Genomic DNA, 19,575 nt, shown 5'->3' with positions numbered 1-19,575 from the left:
CTGACCGCCTGTGTGACCTCTAGGAACACATACCCACTACACAAGGCATTGACATTCATCTTGCACGCCATGTGTCCCCAAGCAGGTTGTAAGCTGTGAAATACTGGCACCTCACACAGAACCTGCCAGTGTCTCGTGCATGAGTACTACGGTGACAAGGACATCTACATTACCCTGCTTGTCCACTTCCCGAAGTAAATGCAGGGCTATCAAGCTCTTGTGTTGGTAAGTTATAGGGAATGTAGAAGCACAACTGTGAGCAAAGCAATCATGCTAAAGGCCAAAGTTTCTTAAATGGGAACACAGTTTTCTAAGATTAATTCAACAAATTAATATTTTTGCACTGATCACTATGAAGCAAAAGAATGAACTACTCTTCTGGACATGTAATGAGTTCACAGTCTCTTGGTAAATAAAGATGCATATGTATCTAATTAGGACAACATGTTATTAATTTGAAAAAGGTGGGACACATAAAAATTGCCCCCAAAAAGCCATCAACAACGTCCCTCAAAAGATGGGTTCGAGTTACATCCCTCTGAATTTGGGCCAGGACTAGAAATGGTGTCTAGAAAAAGACAAGGAACCCTTCCTCTACTCTGACGGATCTGCCCGCCTGCACAGCCCCGGCCGCCGGATGAGGCCATTCATATGCAGGACTGAAGTTCACCTTGTGCAGGATGCTGGCCAGAGCAGTGAGGAAGCTGAAATCGCTGAAGGAACCAGCACTGCAGCAGCCCAAGAAAACTCGGAGGTGCCAGAGGAGCTGTCTTTAAACCTCGGAAAGCTTGTCTCGTGGAATACAGGCTGGGGAAGCATTTTTCATGCTGCAAGAAACAACCCACTGGTGGGGTGTGAAACCAATTTACAAGTACAAGACTCACAATAAATGCCGTTTCATAAAATGCTTGTTATGGGTATGAGAGTGTGTGCATATGTTCGCACATGCACACACACTTATGTGCACCCATGTGCACTAGGTCATGCAAATGGATTTCTCTCAAAACAGTTTACAAGGTAGACAAATTACTCAGTAGATGATAGAAGGGCACATTTCAATTCAATGGAAGAAAAACACCTCTAGCAAGTAAAACTATCTCACAGTGGGGTGTGTCATTTTGAATGGCAGAGAGTTGCCAGCATCTGAAAGATGGCCAAGCAGTGCCAAAGCCATAGCTTGTCGTGGAGGGTATTCACGTAAGTAATGGAAAGTTAAATGAGAACTCCAAGTTCCTCCCCATTCTGTGAGACTATCAGCCAACTGCAGGTAATTACCACTGAAAGCATAATTAGGCCGGAAACAATTCCACAAAGTCACGAGGGTGAATGTATAGAGCCTGGGATTTTATTTGGTCGTTTATGTTGGAATAGCACCCCGGTGAAAGGAAAGGTTGTAAGTGATACTTAAACCAGAGGTTCTCAGCCTCCTCGATGTACATCAGACTCACCTGGGGAGCTGTTAAAAGACCCCCAGGCCTGGATCCCAACATATATCAATTGAAACACTGGAGCCCAAGATTTTTATTTTGTTTAATGTTCCCCAGGTAAGAGTTGAGAATCACTGATTTACATGCATAAAATGTATAAAAAACATTGTACAAAGCACACAGGGAAGGAAAACAGCACAAGGATTTTACAAGTCGATCATAAAAAGAAAGAGCTAGAAAACATCAAATCAAGGCTGCTGAATTCCGCCCAGGGCTGAAAAGAGCATCACTCCCATGCTTACACCAAATAAAAAGCCAGATAAACTGCCAGTTCACAACGTTCTTAAATCCCTTAGACAGCTGAGGTCACAGAGGAACACACCAGCCCAAAATCTAAGAGAACCAGGCACCTGCAGGAAGAGACAAGACAGGAGCACGGTTTACCTGAGGCAAATACACCTGGACACTGGCTAACAAGCATCAAGTAACAAATAATAACAGAATGCTTCTGGAAAAGTTGAAAGCGCATGGAGGCAGACCACTCAGAGGCGCAGTGTCAAGGGAATACCTAGAGCTGACACTGAAACCGATACTGAGAAAAGCCCTTCAGCAAAGCAGCCCAACTCTGAACTCAAGGTAACTCAAGAGGAGTCTGGACTCTGTGGTGCACTGAGGGTAACCATAGCAACAACAAACTTCAAATCCAGTTCAACTCCTGACTACACTGATCAACCTGCACACTAAGGCCTAGCAGAAACAGAAAGGCTTACCCATTTCTAGGCATAAAAACTATTTGTCTCAGTCTCTAATGTTCTACACAAAATGTCCAATTCTCAACAAAACATGGCAGGGCATACCAAAAAATCAAGAAAAGAAAAAAACTACATTGCCCCAAAACATAGCAATTAACAGAACCAGACTCAGATATTGAAGCTATCAGACACAAAAATTAAAATAAGCATAATTAATTGTAAAAGATCCTAACAGAAAAGGTGATTAACATAAAAGATTAAACGTATAATTTTAACAGAGAAATAGAAACCATAAGAATAAAATGAAAATGCTTGAAAGGCTAAACACAGTAATAGAAATTAAGAATACTTTCAACAGATATTCTTCAATAGATTTTACACAGCCAAGGAAAGAATCAGTGAGCTTAAAAATAGGTCAGTAGAAATTACCCAAACAAAAACAAAAAGGAATAAAAGGATAAAACAAAGGAAAGAAATTTAAAAAGTGTCCACAAGCTGTGGAATAATAACAAAAATTCTAACCTAGGTGTAATCAAAATTGCAAAAGAAAAGAGAGTGAGACAGAAGAAATATCTAAAGAAAAAACCTCAGAATTTTCCAAAATTTATAACAGATACCAAACCACAGATCCAAGCTCAATACCAAACCACAATACCAAGCAGGTCAAATACCAATGAAACAAAGATAAGAATTACAAAAAAACTTTTTATCAGACTGCAAGCAAATAAAAAAACAATATATTTGTATTCTTTTTTCTGCCAACCCAGAATTCTATATCCAGTGAAAATATCTTCTTAAAATGAAGGAGAAATAAGGACTGTCATAGGCGAACAAAAATTGAGAGAGTTCATTGCCAGGAGACCTACACTATAAGAAATGTCAAATGAAGTTATTCAAGCAAAATATAATGCCAGACAGGAACTTGGATCAACACAAAGACATGAAGTGCTAGAAATGGAATAAATGAAATCAAACAGAATTCATCTTTTTCTTATTTTAATTGCTCTATAAGTTAATTAAATGTTTACAAGAGTCTGCAAACTATGGCCTGAAAGCCAAATCCAGCCCCATAGTCTACTTTAGTATGATCCATGCGATAAGAATGGTTTCATGTTTTTAAAAAGAAAATATACAACAGCGACTATATGTGGCCTCAAAGCCTACACTATTTTCTGACCCTTTACAGAAAAAGCTTGCTGACCCCTGGTCTAAAGCAACAACAGTAGTAAGTTTTTTTTCACAGTATGTGTAAAAGAAAAATGATAGCAATAGCACAAAGGATGAAAAAGAAGGATTGGGAACATACTGCGAAGGTCCTTTGAAGAAGTCCATAGTAAAGATAAAAGGGAATCATAAAAAATTCTGAAGAAATAGAAAAAAAAATCAAGCCCTGGCTGGTGTTGGTTAGACGTCATCCCATAGACCAAACCCAAAATGTTGCAGAATTTGCAGATTTGATCCCCAGTCTGGGCGCGTACAGGAGGTAGCCAATGTTTCTCTCTCTCTCTCTCTCTCTCTCTCTCTCTCTCTCTCTCTCTCTCTCTCTCTTTCTCTCTCTTTCCTCTCTCAAAATATCCTCAGGTGAGGATTTTTTTTAAAAAAAGGGGCAGATGGAACAAAATAAAACAGCATGGCAAAATAATAGGTTTAATTAAACCATACCAATATCATAGTAAGTATGAGTGATCAACACATCAATTAAAAGACAGATAGCTGGAATACCTACACTATTAACATACAAAATAGACTCCAGAATAAAGAATATTAACAGGGATAAAGAGGATTTATACACTGAGAAAGGGATCAATTCTCCCTTTCTTAGGACATAACAATCCTAAATGTATATGCACTTAAGAACAGATGGTTAAAATATGTGAAGCCAAAAGTGATAAGCAGAAAAAATCTATAATTTTAGCTGGAGACTCTAGCATTCCTCTTATTGATAAAACAAGTAGAAAGAAAATAAGAAAGAACACAGAAGACCTGAACAATTCTATCAAGCATCATGACCTAATATTTCTGGAACTTTCTACCCAACAATAGCAGAATACACATTCTTTTCAGAACAGTTACCAAGATAGACCATATTCTGGACCATAAAACAAAGGTGAACAAATTTTAAAGAATAGAAATTATGCAAATTATATTGTGAGATAACAATAGAATTAAACTAGAAATCAATAACAGAAAGACTTTTGGGAATTTCCCAAATATGTAAAAATTAAATTACATACTTTCAAATAATATATGAGTCAAGAGAAAGTCTCAATGAAAATTTTAAAATATTTTAATTCTATATGAAAATAAAAATACACATCAAAATTGCAGAACATGACTAAAGCAGCATTTAAAGGGAAATGTATAGCATTAAATGCTTATATAAAGTAAGAAAAATCTCATATTAATAATATAAGCTGACACCTTAAGAAAAATGGAGAGTGAATTAAACACAAAGCAAGGAGAAGGAAGTAATAATAAGAAAAAAATCAAGTAAGTTTAAAATAGAAAAATAAGACAAAATTAATAAAACCAAAATATGGAACTTTGAAAAGATCAATAAAATTGATAAATTTCTAGACAGAGTAAGAAAATGATTGCAGATGCAAATTACCAATATCAGGAACGTAATGGGAAACATCATAATAGACTCCACAGACATTAACTGGGTAATATAACACTACTTACTAACAAGTCTATATCCATAAAGTTGACAACTTAAGTGAAGTAAATTATTTTCTTGAAAGATATAAATTCTCAAAACATAAAACAAAAAGGTAACCTGAGTTGTAAAAAAAACCTATATATAGTAAAGAAATTAAATTTGTAGTTGAAAACCTTCCATCAAAGAAAACTCCAGGTCCATTGGTTTCACTAAATTGGTCCTACCAAATACTGAAGAAACAAAAAAAATACCAATCCTATACATTCTCTTCCAAAAATACATCACAACCAAGTGGAGTTTATCCCAGAAATACAAGGCTAGTTCAACATTTGAAAATCAATCAATGTAATTCACCATATTAAATATAAAGAAAAATCACATGATCCTGTCAATAGATGGAGAAAAAGCATTCAACAAAATTCAAAACCCATCCATAATAAAAAACTCAGTAAACTAGAAATACAATGGCATCTACCATAAAAACCTCAGCCATCATCATAATTAATAGTAAAAGATTGTTGCCTCCTATGATAAAACAACAAGACAAGATATTTTCTCTCACCACTCCTATTCAACATTGTACTGGAAATCTTAGTCAGTACAATAAATCAAGACAAGAAATAAAAGGCATCCAGATTGGAAAGGAAGAAATAATATTATCTTTATTCACAGATGACATCATTGTCTCTGTAGAAAATCCCCAAAAATATACAAATAAACCTCCTAGAATAAATAACTTTAGCAAGGTAACAGAACACAATGTCAATATACAAAAATCAATTTCATATCTACATGCTAGCAACAATAGCAACCCCCAAAAATGAAATATTTAAGTATAAATATAATAAATCATATGCAAAACCTCTATCCTATACTGATAGAAAAAACTACTATACTGATAGAAAAATAAGGAAAAAAAACCTGAAATAAACGGAGAAATAAGATATATTCATGGATTGAAAGATTTAACATTGTAAAGATGTCTATTCTTCCTAAATGAATCTATAAAATTCAATGCAATCCTATTAGAAGTCCCAACAGGAGGTTTTATACATATTCACAAGCTGTTTCTATAGTTTATAAGAAAAGGCAAAGGAACTAGAAGAGCCAAAACAATTTTGAAAAAGAATAAAGTTGGAGGACTTAAACTATCTACTTTCAAAACTTACTATAAAGTCATAGTAATCAAGACAATGTAGTGTTGGCACAAAATAAGCATATATATCAATGGAATAGAATACATACATTTATGGCCAATTGATTTTCAACAAAAGTGTCCAGACAATTCTATAGAGAAAGAATAGCCTTTTAAACAAATGGTGCTCTTGCCTCCTTTGTCAAATATTAATTGAGCATAGTGGTTTTGGTTGATTTCTGGGTTCTCTATTCTATTCCACTGGTCTATATGTCTGTTCTTGTGCCAGTACCAAGCAATTTTGAGACCAGTAGCTTGGTAATACAGCTTGATATCTGGTATTGAGATCCCTCCTACTTCATTCTTCTTTCTCAGGATTGCTGCAGCTATTCAGGGTCTTTTTTTATTGCACTTGAATTTTTGGAGAGTTCATTCTAGATCTATGAAATATGCCGTTGGTATTTTAATGGGGAGTGCATTGAATCTATAGATTTCTTTGGGCAGTATGGACATTTTAATTATGTTGATTCTACCAATCCATGAACACGGTATGCTCTTCTATCTGTTTATGTCTTCCTCTATCTCTTTTTTTCAGTGTCATGTAGTTTTTTGAGTACAGGTCTTTTACCTCCTTAGTTAAGTTTATTCCTAGGTATATTAATTTTTTTGGTGCGATGGTAAATTGGATTGATTTTTTAGTCTCTCTTTTTGTAAGTTCACCATTGGTGTATAAAAATGCCATAGATTTCTTGACGTTAATTTTGTATCCTGCTACATTACCGAATTTATTTATTAAGTCTAATAATTTTTGATGGAGTCTTTAGGGTTTTCTATGTACAGTATCATGTTATCTGTGAACAATGACAGTTTTACATCTTCTTTTCCAATTTGGATACCTTTTATTTCTTCTTCTTGTCTAATTGCTATGGTTAGCACTTCCAGTACTATGTCGAACAGAAGTGGTGAAAGTGGGCATCCCTGTCTCATTCCTCTTCTCAGGTGAAATGGTTTTAGTTTTTGCCCATTGAGTATGATGTTGGCTGTAGGTTTGTCATATATGGCTTTTATTATGTTGAGGTATGATCCCTCTATTCCCATTTTGCTGAGGGTTTTTATCAAGAAAGGGTGTTGGATTTTGTCAAATGCTTTTCTGCATCAATTGATATGACTATGTGATTTTTTATCTCTCAATTTGTTTATGTGATGTATCACGTTTATTGATTTGCGGATATTGTACCATCCTTGCATCCCCAGGATAAATCCTACTTGGTCATAGTGTATGATCTTTGTGATGTAATGCTAGACCCGCTTTGCTAGAATTTTGTTGAGGATTTTGGCATCTATATCATGAGGGATATTGGCCTGTAATTCTCTTTCATCATGTTGTCCTTATCTGGTTTTGGTATTAGGGTAATGCTGGGCTTCATAGAATGAGCTTGGAAGTGGTTCCTTCATACAACGGCATCCATACAGTCTCTTCAATAAACAGTGTTGGGAAAATTGGACAGATACATGCAAAAAAATGAAACTAGACCACCAACTTATGAGTACACTATACACAAAAATAAACTCAAAATGGATAAAGGACTTAAACATAAGACGGGAAACCATAAAAATATTAGAGGAATCCACAGGCAGCAAAATCTCAGACATATGTCGAAGCAATATATTCACCAATACAGCTCTTAGGGCAATGGAAACTAAAGAGAAAATAAACAAATGGAACTACATCAAAATAAAAAGCTTCTGTACAACAAAAGAAACCATCAACAAAACAACAAGAAAGCCCACTGCATGGGAGAACATATTTGCAAATGTTATCAGTGATAAGGGTTTAATCTCCAACATATACAGGGAACTCATACAACTTAACAAAAGGAAGATAAACAACCCAATCAAAAAACGGGCAATGGACCTAAATAGATACTTTTCGAAAGAAGACATAAGGAAGGCCAAGAGACATATGAAAACATGCTCAAAGTCACTAATCATCCAAGAGATGCAAATCAAAACGACAATGTGGTATCATCTCACACCTGTCAGAATGGCTATCATCAACAAATCAACAAATGACAAGTGCTGGTGAGGATGTGGAGAAAAAGGAATCCTCGTGCACTGCTGGTGGGAATGCAGACTGGTGCAGCCACTGTGGAGAACAGTATGAATTTTCCTCAAAAACTAAAAATGGAACTCCCATTTGACCCAGTGATCCCACTTCTAGGAATATATCCCAAGAAACTAGAAACACCAATCAGAAAGGATATATGCAGCTTCACCCGGAAGGTCGTCCAGAAGGTCGTTAGGCTGTCTGGCCTAATTAGCATATTATGCTTTTATTATTCTAGATGAGCCCCAAATGGGCCATAGACTTAAATATAAAACTATGAACTTCTAGAAGAAAATATAGAAAATTTTAGAGACTTTTGGTTAGGCAAAGAATTCTTAGATAAAACAAGAGTTTGATTCATAAAATGATTGATAAATTGGTTTATCAACGTTTTAAAAATTCTGCCCTAAGAAAGATACTGTTACAGGAATAAAAAGATAAGGCACAGACTGGGAGAATTTATTTGTAAATCACATTTCTGACAAAGGATATATATCCAGATTATGTAAAGAACTCTCAAAACTTGACAATAAGAAACAACCCCCCCCCCAAAAAAAAAGGTAATCAATATTATCCCTCATAACACTTCTATGCTATAAATTTTTATATGAATTTGTACATTTTTTCCAGTCAGTTATAGGTCCAAACTTCTCACCAATTTTCATTTGTACCATATTATTTGACAAGAAAATGAGTCTTTGGTCTCTGTTAACCTTTGATGTACTTTAGATTGATCTAAAAAAAAACAGTTTGTTATTGTTTTTTAACTCAGGAGATAAATTTGACATAAGTCCTTAGTAAAGAGACTACTTTTCCTATCAAATAAAATTGGTTCTTTAAACCAGCGGTCGCCAACCGATGGTCCACGGACCACCGGTGCTCCATGAAGTCTGAAAGGTTGGCGACCGCTGCTTTAAACAACAACAAAAAAAGTTATAACTTTCTGAGTCATCAAAATTCATTTTCTCACCTTTTAAATAACGAACCCAGAACATGAATCACCACATTTTTTAATCCCCATACTTCCTCCTTCCCCTGCTACGAAAACTAAACAATTCTGGAACACAATGATGACAGAAAATGACCCTTATTATCCCTTTGCTCATATTTCTTCACTTATTTCTCATCACCTGGTACCATGTTTTGTAAGTCATTGTAAATCATGTTTGGGAACAATGTCAGGTATAACAAACAGATTCTGCATGAAAGAAACCCTTTAAGATCAAGTTATCCAATATGTAACCCTCTTCTTCCAAGTGAACATATGTCTTTTTGTCTTTTTTTCCCCCCAATGCCATACCTGCTCAGACTATATTTCCCGGCTGGCAATGAGAAAGACAATAAACCTTTAAGATTATCACGCTATGCCCAGCGCATTTATTCTCTTAATCTGTTTTATTTTTCATTATAAATAAAAAATAAAACAGATTAAGTTTTGTTTTTTAATAAAAAACATTTATTTATGTTTTATTTCATATGTACTTCACACCACTTGACATATGAAATAAAACATAAATAAATGTCTCATTCCAGTAAACTGTAAGCTCCATGAGAAGAGACTTTGTCTTTCTTATATACTCTTTTTTTCACCAGCACCAGAACTGTGTCTGGCACACAGCAGATGCTCAATAAATATTTATGGAATGAATGACTACCCAAGATATCTCTCTACCTCATTCCCTCACATTCTTCCGGTGATCCTGGCCAACCCATGGCAGTACTGCTGATCGAAACAGCACAGTATGCTCCCTGTCACTCCCTCCTTTCTACCAGGATTAGCGACCAGGTCTTTTTGCCAGTGTCTGTGCTAACTAGATACTGAGGATGGAGGATCATGTGCAGTAGCAGCCGTGGTTATCCAATCTAACCCCAAATGTCCAGCAGTGTCCACCATATCAAATGGTAACAAAAAGCAGCACTCACCTCATACTTCAAGTGAAAACATGCTGAATACTTACTTTCAAAGCAATAGACTGGCTGGTTTCCTATTAAACACACCTGTAGAGTATTCACTCACTGGACTTACTGTCTGCAAAATTGTTTTCTAGTCCAGGATCTACCACTAACCTCATCTTCAGCAAGTCCCGGCCCATTCGTTTAAAGGCAGGTAACAATACTGAAGTGAAGACATGACACGAGAGGGCATGGGGGAGGTGAAGCGGAGGCACCGGGGTAGGCTGGGGAGTGGGAGGCACAGCAGAACCATCTGTGAAGCTTTTTCGAACTACACAGGGCCCATCCCTAAAGCCCGCCACCCTAGTCCACCCCTGGAGAGTTACCACCACAGAGCGAGTCACTGTTGCTGTTACTAACGAAAGCACGAAAAACTCAGAAAACCTTTTCCAGGTTTTGAGTGTAAGTTATTTGAAGAGTGGGACCAAGATGTATGCTTCTTAGTGACACCCAGAGTGGTACCTAACGTTGGGGACTCCTGTCTCTACCTGCGTCTCCAACCTCAGCTCCTTTCTTCCCAGCAGCCACACCATACCCAGCTATGGTACTGAACTTCCGATTGCCCATAGAGGCCATGCCTTTCACCATCTGTCACCACCGGTGGGAGACACAGTGGACTGCCTACCTAACAGCCCGCTGGGCAGTCTCGCTTTCTTCCTTGCTAACAGAATTCCGATTTTGTTCTGGTCTGGAGCATCGATGTGCTCAGGGGAGGTGAGCCCTCCCCAGCCCCAGATTGCTTGCCCAAACATTCATAGCCATTGGCTTAGGGTGGCCATGTGGCTATTCTTGCCAATGGCACATGGAACTTCTAGGAAATGTTGTCCTTTGTTATCTAGAGAAACACGAGAAGCAACCCCTATCCCTTCCTTTCTGCTCTGGCTGTTACCCCATCAAGGCAGCATGGAGCTCCCGTCCCCCTGTGGCAGGGCAGAGAAAACCAAGGGCATCTTCCAGGAGCCAACCTCGAGCTGTGACTGCTTTGAACTGCCTGCCTCCAGACTTCTTACACAAGAGGGTAAAGTCACCTAAATAATGTTACTTACAATAGAAAGCTCTATATGATACCCTACACGTGGCCTGGGAAGTCCCTCCAACTTTTTCTCCTACTCATCTCCAGTTTAAAGGACAATTACAATGTCCTCGGGAAGTCCTCACGTTATCCCCAGTAAAACAGTCCCAGACACTGCCTTTCCAGCTAGACTCTGAGCTCAAAAGCAAGCAGTTTCACCCTTGGCAGAGGCCTTAGCATATGTTGGGCACTAATTAAATGATGAATGAATGAATGAATGAACAAAACAATGAATGAAAGGATGAACATGCAAGATGCCTTCGAGCCTTGGATAAAGACTTGATGACTGACAGACAGATTAGGGCATCCAGGCAGTGTGCACTCTGCTACAGACTTCTTCAGATGGTGGTGAGCAAAGGCAGAGAGGGTACAATGGGCATGTCCTATGATTACCTGCCCAGGATGCAGCCTTCTCATTGGGGACTGCCCCTCCCCAACCCCCAGCAGCCGGGGTGGCAGTATCCTAGTAGCTAAACTAATCTCCCCAAACACTGGTGGGACCTGGGTAAAGCACCCACCTCTATGGTGGAAACCTGCTCCCGGCCCACTGACATGGCCTGGCCTGCTTTGGTCTAGTTATACAAGTAAGATGTGCTGAATAATGGAGGGGATGGAAGAAGACGGCCCCCTCCCCCCCCTCTCTGAAAGAGCAGATGAGCCTGGAGGTGCCATGCTATTCGCTCCACAGTAAGAACCAGTCAACATGGAGGGGCAAGAGCCAAGATACAAATGAGAGAGGAGCAGCCCTGCAACCTGACAGGAGCTCCTGGGACTAACTATGCCTGAAGCGAAAACCCTCAGCCTTTCAGGCCTGTGAGCCAGTCAATTTCTATATTGCACAAGGCAATTTCCACGTGAAGAAAACAACTCAAAGAATCCTGACAAATGTAATGAGAGCAGGCTGATGACACCTCTGTCCGCAGGCCCTGTGCACCCGCACCTCTCCATCTTGGCCTCTAGAATGGGGTCAGGAAGTAGGGTCACAGGTTCAATTCCCGGTCAAGGGCATATATCTCAGTTCCAGGTTCAATCCTGAGCGTCTCTCTCTCCTCTTCCTCCTCCTCTCCCCTCCCCTCCACTCTCTCTAAAAAAATCAATGGAAAAAATATCCTCACTCCTCGGATGAGAGAAAATAAATTAATAAATAAAAAGAAAGAAAAATGCCCACGCCCCTCAAAAAACACACTGCCACCACCCGCAGGGTCCCTCCTAAAGGAGGGCAACCTAAGCCTCCTGGCTCTGCCTTCTGTTCAGGAATGCGTGGGGACCTCTGGAAGGTAGCGTGTTGCAGGAACGCCTACAAAAGTGGAGGGAACTTTTTCACCAAGCATTGTGCTGTGTACTTTAGGAACAGCATACAACTTAGGGCTCTTCTAAGGATTATAACCCCCGTTTTACCTTTGAGGAAACTGGGGGTCTGCGAAGTTAAGTAACTTGCTCAAGGCAACACAGCTAGTAACTGGAATTTAAAAACTACTCTAGACTTTTTCCACGTTATCACCCTGATGGCCAGGCCCGGGAAATGGTGAGCACACCTCCATCTCTCACGCTGCCCAGGGCGCAGAGACCCGCACCTTGCAACCTGAGGCCCCCGGGGTCAGCGCAGCTTCGCACACCAGGCTTCTCAGAAGCCCAGGTAGCGCGGTGCTGGTCGGCTACTCAACACCAACTCCAAGAGTCAAGAGCCGGGCGGAGGGGCAGCAGCGCCGGCGCGGGGCCTGGGAAGCGCCCGGACGGAGAGGCTGAGCTCCCCGGCTCCTCCTTCCTGAACCCCCGAACCAGCTCCGCTCTCCGCTCAGCCGCCCGCACCCCCCTCCCCTCCCCTCCCCACCCGCTGGAGTGCTGGCGCCGCCCCAGCTCCGGCCCCGTCCAGATGTTCGCAGCTGTTCGCCGTACGCCAGCGGCCGGACCGGACCCTACGGCTGTGCCGCGGCCCCGCGCGCCTCGCTCCCCTCGCGCGCCGGAGAGGGTCGCCCCGCACAGCGCCCCCCTCCCCCCGCCCGCAGAACCCCGGCGCGGGCACCGCAGTCCCCTCCACCTCCCCCCACCCCCCCTCCGCCCCATCCGACCACCCTCCCGGGCCGCAGCGCCGCCCGCTCACCTGCGCCGCCCGCGCTCCCGGCTCCCGCCTCGGCTCCAGCGCCCGCCGGGGGCCCGCTGCTGGCTGCGGCGCGCGGGGCGGGGCGGGGCGCGGCTCCTCCCGCCCTGCGACACCTGGGACACCCCGAGGGGGCCGCGGCCGGACAGGTGGGTCCCGCGGGCCAGGGAGCAGCCCGGCTCCAGCTCCGCGGGCAAACCTCGCAGGTTCTCCGCGGGCGGAAGGGAGGCCGGGCCACCGCGTTAGGTGACACCTGGGACGCTCAGCGCCCGGGAGGCGGCGGGGAGCAGGGCCCGGCTGTTCCCACCCCGCCTGGCCGCTCAGGAAATGAACTCAGAGGGAGGGAGCTGGACGCAGCGGAGCTCAAAGAGGGGGAGGCCTCCCCTTTCTTTGCAGAACATAGAAACCGAGACCCTGGGGTGGGGGGGGGGGGGGAATGGTTGGGCCAAGGGCACAGGCGAGTTAGTTCAGAACTGGAAGGACTCAAAAGGCCTTTGCGATCATTCCACCCTACCCCACTCCACGCCACCACCACCCCCGTTTTAATAATGGCATTAGGCTATAAATAAAATCATTTCCGAGGGTGCTGTCCTCCCCACCCCTAGACTGCAAGCCCCAGTCGGGCAGGGACCTTGCCTGTCCACTGTTCAATCACCAGAAGCTTGAACAAACCCAGCACCGAGCAGGTGCTCCATTAATACCTAATAAACAAGCGAGATGTGGCCCGCTCTTTTGGGTCCAGCCTCCTGCTGGTCATTCGCGTCAGGCCAGAGGGCTCACTCCCACTTCAGCAGCCACAGCCCACCCGCCCTCTGTACTGCGGACATCCCTCCCCAGGCAGCCAGCCGCCCCGGAAGGTCTACCCTCCCAGGGCCAGTTTGTAAGCTGCCCCGCAGATCTTTAACTTCTGACGTGTCACCTGCAGGGCTCTGAACTCCAATGCCATCCTGCCAGCCCTGCTGTGGAAACACTGTGGCAACTGACTCAAAACCCCAGCGCTGGTGGTATGAGGTGCTGGCGCGACTGTAGCTGGGAAGAATTGGGGGGCACAGAACTGGTGCAGAAATTCCGCTTGGCTTTGGTCCTCTGCGGAGATCTCTAATCTGTGGCCTTTCCAAGCCTCTCAGAGTCGTTTGACCCAAATCACTTGCATTTGCTGCGTCCCGGACAGTTTCAAAAATAAAGACACATCAGCCCTGGCTGACGTGGCTCCGTTGGTTGAGCATCATCCCGTGCACCAAAAGGTCACCGTTTCAGTTCCCGGTCAGGGCACATGCTTGGGTTTCAGGCTCCATCTGATGTTCCTCTCTCAATTAAATCTCTCCCTCTCCCTCTCCCTCTCCCTCTCCCTCTCCCTCTCCCTCTCCCTCTCCCTCTCCCTCTCCCTCTCCCTCTCCCTCTCCCTCTCCCTCTCCCTCTCCCTCTCCCTCTCCCTCTCCCTCTCCCTCTCCCTCTCCCTCTCCCTCTCCCTCTCCCTCTCCCTCTCCCTCTCCCTCTCCCTCTCCCTCTCCCTCTCTCTTAAAAACCAATAAAAAACAATAAGAAAGACATACCAAAATAGGATAAAAGAGTGTGGGATGTGTGTGTGTGTGTGTGTGTGTGTGTCCCACTGAACAAATGAATGGGCTTCACACACACACACACACACACACACACACACACACACACGGTAATGTGTGATGCTGCTAATGTCCAGATTCATTAAAGAAATCCATTTCAAGAGCAGTACAGGGAACGCTGTATAACTTTAAAGCTGCGGTGGAGAGCACTCTTACAACTATTGCAGTAGACGTCTATGGCTGCATGTGTTAAACCTCAGAGGCCATAATTAGAGACTGCCGAGGTGAGGTCATGGCCAAGTGGCTTGCTCCTTCCTTTCCCCAGCAGTATGCTCCGCACTCTCAGGCCTGGAGCCCCCATTCCCCTCCATCAGTGAGTCCTGCGTGGATGGGTGTTTAAGAACTGGTGTTGCCTGGCTGGGCACCTCACACTGGGCAAGGCCAACCTGGAAAAAAGTGGCAGTGGGTGCCCCACCTAGGTGTGCCCCACTCCGCTTGTCCTCCACTGGGGCAGGTGCGGAGGCTGGTGTGCCAGGGTGGGGCTGTGGGAGGGCCTGCCCACGGGGACAGCCACTTGCGCGGCAGGTGGGGCTGGGCTTGTGAGCTCCTCTGAGTCTCACCCACGTGAAGTGGCCCAGCCCTTGTTGTGTGTTGGTTTCAGTCAGCGGAGCATGTGATCCTCTGTGACTTAGGATCCTCCTGCTGTATGTGATCTGGGCTGGGCCAGCCTGGTAAGTGGGTGAGTGAGGCCACCCAGACTGGCCTGGGAATCATCAGGAAGGCACAAGTTCCACCCTGGCATACACATGGACTCTGACTCTCTCCCTCTCTCTCCCCCTCCCCTTCCCCCCTCCCCCAATCGGTGCTTCCTGCATATCCCTGGCTGTGTACTTCAATTATGCATTTTTGCCACTTGGGAAATGTGCAGGCATCAAATCAGGCAAGAGCTCTGCCCGAAGGTCTTTGCTTGAAAGGGGCATCTGCACGTGAAGGTCCGATACCACTGTGAGGCTCGGTGGGACCGTGCACGTGCAGTGCGTGAGCGCAGCGCCAGCGGAAAGCACCTGCGCACTCAGCAGTGCTCTCACTGTCGTTACGTGGCTCTGACTGGCAGCACACAGAGAGCCAGCTGGTGTCTGATAGACTCCAAAGCGCTGAACCTAGAGACAAAAACCATTGCTGGACTCTTAGGAATCTAGGATGAATTAATCCTTGCAAATAACTGTCTTACTGTTCTCTGCTGGTCCCTAGGGAAATGTTGGAACTAGAAGATCTTCAGCTTCTTGTCTATTTCTAGGTCTCTGATAATATCATGAAAGAGAAATTACCCAAAGAGGAAATAATCCAGAAAATTTCTAAGCCTCAGGAAATGCTTCCCTCCCTAATTTTTTCGACATTTAGTTAGGACTCAGTGTGTACAATAATACTGCATTTCCCTTCCTGAGCATATCTTTTAATAAAACAATGCACATAAAGTTCCTAGGATCATTCCTGGCACTGCTACTCAGTAACTACTCAACTAATTATAACTGATATAGGGGAACTGTAGGGCAATGGCCATAAATATCAAAGTCAGAAAGAGCTATGACTTCCGGTAGGCAAATGTGGTACTTGTGTGATTAGGTTATCCAAAATTTTAAGTTCACTGGCTCTGGAATAAGACTATTTGGGCTCAAATCCAGCCACCACTCACAAGGTATGTTCATCTCTCTCTCTGTCCCACTTTGGCTCATCTGTAAAATGAAAAGAATACTAGTATATCATGGGAAAGCTGAGAGACATAATAGAATAACCTTCAGTGAGCAGCTACTTTGCAATAGTCATAGTCCTAAGTTCTTAGATTCTTTTTTTAAAATATATTTTTTATTGATTTCAGAGAGAAAGGGAGAGGGAGAGAGAGTTAGAAACATGAATGATGAGAGAGAATCATTGATCGCTGCCTCCTGCACGCCCCACACTGGGGATCGAGTCCGCAACCTGGGCATATGCCCTGACGGGGAATCAAACCGTGACCTCCTGGCTCAACCACTGAGACATGCCGGCTGGCATCTTAGACTCTCTTTTGCCAACTGACATTAGAGTAGGAGACCCTGAAACTAGATTTAATATTTTGTGATGTATACATTTTTCCTAAAGAGAGCATCCACAGCTGTCATCAGATTTGCAAAGAGGTTTGGGTCTGGAACATAATTAGAATTCACTGCCTCCCAGACTTAGCCAAGGGTTTCCGAGCCGGAAGGCTAGAGATCAGGCAGACCACTGTCCCCAGGCACCTCTGGGGAGGAGGGGCACCTGGGAGGCTCGCTCCAGACAGATCCCTCTGCTCCTGAGAATCTGGGCTCAGGAGGGCGGGAGGTTTTAGTATAAGCACCCCAGATGCCACTTGCCTCCAGGCAGCCTGGAGGCTGACCTTATCCCACCTTCTGCTTTCTCGGGTGAAGAAACAGGCCCAGAGATGGCTCCATTTGAAACAGCTGCCATCCCAGTCTGCAAGGAGCCCCCCTCCCCTCTACATGAAGCCCTCATCCCACCTGAACAAAGGAAAATGTTGTTCCTTCCACAACCCAAGTTCCCATGAGGGGCACTCGAAAGATAAAGTCAGACTTTGCAAAGAGGAAAATAAAATGTGCGGCCACCTTCGTGTTAGCCCTTTAAATCCCAAAGAAGCCGAGACCTTTCTTGCCAGGACTCCTGACACCTCACTCCAGCACCCACCCCCTCCACACCCCACCTGCGTCTCGCTTTGCTGTTTGAACAGCTGAGGCTATTCAGCTAACACGTTCCAGCGACATCTTTCAAACATGTAGAGGTTTTGTTCTACTTCCTGGAGCCACAGGCTAATTAGATACTGAACAGCCTGCTTCAGCCTGATGCCATTTAGCTGTGTGAGGCCCACAGTGGGGAGCGCTCCTCTCCTGGCAGATCTGGGCAAGAACGGAGTCTGAGGCAAGACCAGGGAGGCAGCGGCTGCAGCAAGCGTGGTTATCAAAGTCCTGTTCCAGGGACGCCCAGAAGTGTCAGCTCAAGCATTGTCAGACAAATCCAGCATCCTCTCTTTTGGACCGGGGAAATTCTCTCCACGCTGACCAAGGGCAGCCACGGAAGTATGTGTTTCGTTGGGATTTTGATGCTCACCAATCACAGAGTCCTGATGTAGCAAAAAGTGGAAATAGCCCAGAGTGTATTCAGCTCACGTCTCACACACCAGGCCAGCAAGCAGAATTTCCACGGAGGCACCCTGCCTGCCGCAGTTTCCTTCTCCTGAAAAGAGGGCCATGAAAAGATGCAGGTGGCCCCTTTGGCCTGTGCTTGACCCTGAAGTCGGGCCACACGCCAGCTTTTCCAGATTTATCCCTCAGTGTCCTCCGCCCTCTCCACCACTGGGGTGAGTTTGCCGGGCTAACTGGGTGGGTGCTGGCCCCTTTCGCCTGGGCTTCAGAGCAAGCACTGAAGCCTGGACAACATTCTATGGGTCTGCTTACAAAATTACCGGCTACAAAAATGTCCAAATGGCTTTGCGGATGTCTTTCTAACCCCAGGAAAGATCTTGATTCTCCCAAATTTACTTCTTACTTTTGGAGGTAACCCATACATATTTACCATCTTTTTCATCTGCAAGGTCAAAAAGGAACTGAAACACCAGTGTGGAGAGAGTTCTTTGCATGAAACCAGAGTTCTATTGCCATTAACCCACCAAGCAAAAGCTGCCTCAGGACCTTTGCACTGGCTGGTTCTTCTGTCTGGAACTGTCTCCAGATCTTTGCATGGCCGGTTGCTCTGATCATTCAGAGAGGCTTCTCCTGACGACCAGGTTGAAGTAGACCCATGACACTTGCTATCGTGGCGTCCTGTTTTCTCTCCCCAGCACCTGAATGTACTGAGTCCTTTTAGAAAGTGGTGTTCACTGGCTTATAACTTGCCTCTAAGAAAATAAAGACTTTGTCTTGTCTACCACAGCTCTCCAGCTCTGAAAGCAATGCTGAACACAAATTAGGTGCTCAAGTACAGGGTGTCCCCCAAAAATGTATACACACTTTGAATAGTTATAAAGGCAGTGTTTATTAAAATACATTTCATTTTCAAAATGTAATAGAATCTACAGCCCTCGCTGGTTTGGCTCAGTGGATAGAGCGTCAGCCTGTGGACTGAAGGGTCCCAGGTTCGATTCCAGTCAAGGGCATGTACCTTGGTTGTAGGCTCAATCCCCAGTAGGGAGTGTGGAAGAGGCAGCCGATCAAGGATTCTCTCTCATCATTGATATTTTCTCTCTCTCTCTCCCTGTCCTTTCCTCTCTGAAACCAATATATATATATATGTATATATATATATATATATATATATATATAAAATCTACAAATACCTTGTATATACATTTTGTGGACACCTGTATTGGTAGGGAGAATAAATGAATGTTAATATTTTTGCCAAACGCTTTGAGTTCATCACATGGAGATTTCAGCTGCAGAGGCCAGATAACTTGTTGGAGGCACCCGGTTACCACAGGGGGGAGTGGGAACTACTGGAACTCCAGTCCATAAACTGCGACGGTCCACCCTGGACCACCAGGTCCCTGGCACATAGTACACACACAGCAAAGGGCTGTGGCAAAACATTCCCACCCAACTCACAGCACGCAGTGCTTGACCGCATGTGAGAGAGGCTCCCGCTGCTATCAGTTACGAGGGAAGCATTGATGTTTGCAGGGGGAGGGGTGGTGCAGCGGAGGGAACCCTGACTTGAGCAAGGTGCTCCGGGCTCGGTCTCCCCATGTGACATAAGGATGGTCACTTAACATCCAGACAATTCCCAG

General features: G+C 44.1%; 1 protein-coding gene across 4 annotated transcripts in view; it reads right to left on the bottom strand.

Moving 5' to 3' along the window:
- The window catches only part of EPC2 (enhancer of polycomb homolog 2), a 526,369-nt gene that overhangs the window by 158,432 nt on the left and 348,362 nt on the right, over positions 1-19,575 (bottom strand). Inside the window, exon 1 of one of the 4 annotated variants that reach the window (XM_054722915.1) lies at positions 13,210-13,447. The exons of 1 other annotated variant lie outside the window; for it this stretch is intronic. The gene's annotated coding sequence lies outside the window, so the exon portion shown is untranslated. Of the gene's footprint in view, positions 1-13,209; positions 13,448-19,575 lie in introns of those variants that run through there. 2 more of the 4 variants (XM_054722911.1, XM_054722914.1) reach the window with 2 other exon arrangements.

This window comes from Eptesicus fuscus, chromosome 11, assembly GCF_027574615.1.
Source record: "Eptesicus fuscus isolate TK198812 chromosome 11, DD_ASM_mEF_20220401, whole genome shotgun sequence".
In the NCBI taxonomy this organism is placed as follows: domain Eukaryota; kingdom Metazoa; phylum Chordata; class Mammalia; order Chiroptera; family Vespertilionidae; genus Eptesicus; species Eptesicus fuscus.
The sequence above is the reverse complement of the archived record's forward strand: the minus strand, read 5'-3'. Positions and strand labels throughout refer to the sequence as shown.